The sequence below is a fragment of the Pseudopipra pipra genome, chromosome 2 (assembly GCF_036250125.1).
Source record: "Pseudopipra pipra isolate bDixPip1 chromosome 2, bDixPip1.hap1, whole genome shotgun sequence".
Classification (NCBI taxonomy): Eukaryota; Metazoa; Chordata; class Aves; order Passeriformes; family Pipridae; genus Pseudopipra; species Pseudopipra pipra.
In genome coordinates this window covers 39198076-39199442 of record NC_087550.1, presented here as the reverse complement: position 1 = coordinate 39199442, position 1367 = coordinate 39198076, and positions in this window count along the sequence as shown.

Below are 1367 nucleotides of genomic sequence, written 5' to 3'. Positions count from 1 at the left end.
CATTACACAAAAAAAAAAAAAAAAAAAAAAAAAAAACAAAAAGAGGGGGGGAGTGCAAAAGCCTTTTAACAAATGAAAATTACAGTCAGCACAGGTTTTAAAGTTAAGCTACCAGCAAACACCCATATCTAATAAAAGCAACTTTACCAACACTCTCCACCAAGAACTTTCTTTCCCTTGCACAATATCCCCATGTGCTTAAAAAGTAGCTGTGACAATTCCTAAGCATGTTGTGTAGCTAAAATACAAGACACCAGTTAATGAACTGTATACCCCTAGATCTGAATGGGAAAGTATGTCACATATGCTTAGTTAGATAACATCAGAAATAGAAAAGTCATGGGAAAGGAACTGACAAACTACATAGCCTAAGAAATCTAAGATAAAAATCTAGCCCAGCCCTCTAAGGGCACAGGTCTTCGAGGCTTTTCACATGGCCAAATTATTTCATCATTCACAGTGTTCAGGGGCAATTCAGCCTGTGACTGCTTACTTAGCAAATAGCCTTTTTCTTTTTTTCCAGGCCTATTTCACCTTGCTGAAAACACTGCCATTCTGCACTAGTACTGTTTGGAAGTGTGAGGAAAGGAGGTAGAGGTTTGAATATTTCTGATCTCTGTAATCCCAAAGGAAGTGGATTACCTCAGCAGCTGAGATCCTGTACTGGCCTCTACCAACTGGTCTGTGGTTTTGATAATTTCAAGGCAGAATTTCAAGACAGGAGGTTTTTGTAACACTCTTTCATTTGGCTTTTCCTTTGGCTTACCAGAGACCACATCCCAACCTCAGTACCATGTAGCTGGGCTCATTGTGAACTCAAAGGTTATTTCTGGAGGGAAGGAGCAAGCATATAGTAAAGGGGGTGGGAACCTTTAAATACAGAGTTAAGTCGAGGGAAAACCCCACTGCACCATCTGGTCTCTGAAAAGAGAGATGGTATAGGTATGGTCTCTGAAAAGACCATACCTATACTAAGGACACTGAGTGAGCATATTTTGTTAAAAAAACAATGTTATTGTACTTACAAAGAACTTGTGCTTAAGAACATAATATTTGACTACTTACTGGGTACCAGCACTTGTGTCTGTCTTGTCTACAGTTTGCTTTTGGGTACTTTTGATACATATTACATTTTGTTAATACTGTTCTTTTTTACATATATCCGCAATTATGCTGAAATATTCTCAGATTTTAAAGATGGGAAAATAAGCCCTCTAAAGTTAGTATTGCTGTAGAAAAGGCCAGTTCTCAAGTGAGAGGCAAGCAGATACAAAAGAATATAAGGAGAGGCTGGGAGACTATTGAACCAGAGCAGATGAGCAAATTTCACAGTAATTAGGAAAAAAAAAGAATTTCAGAGATAAATA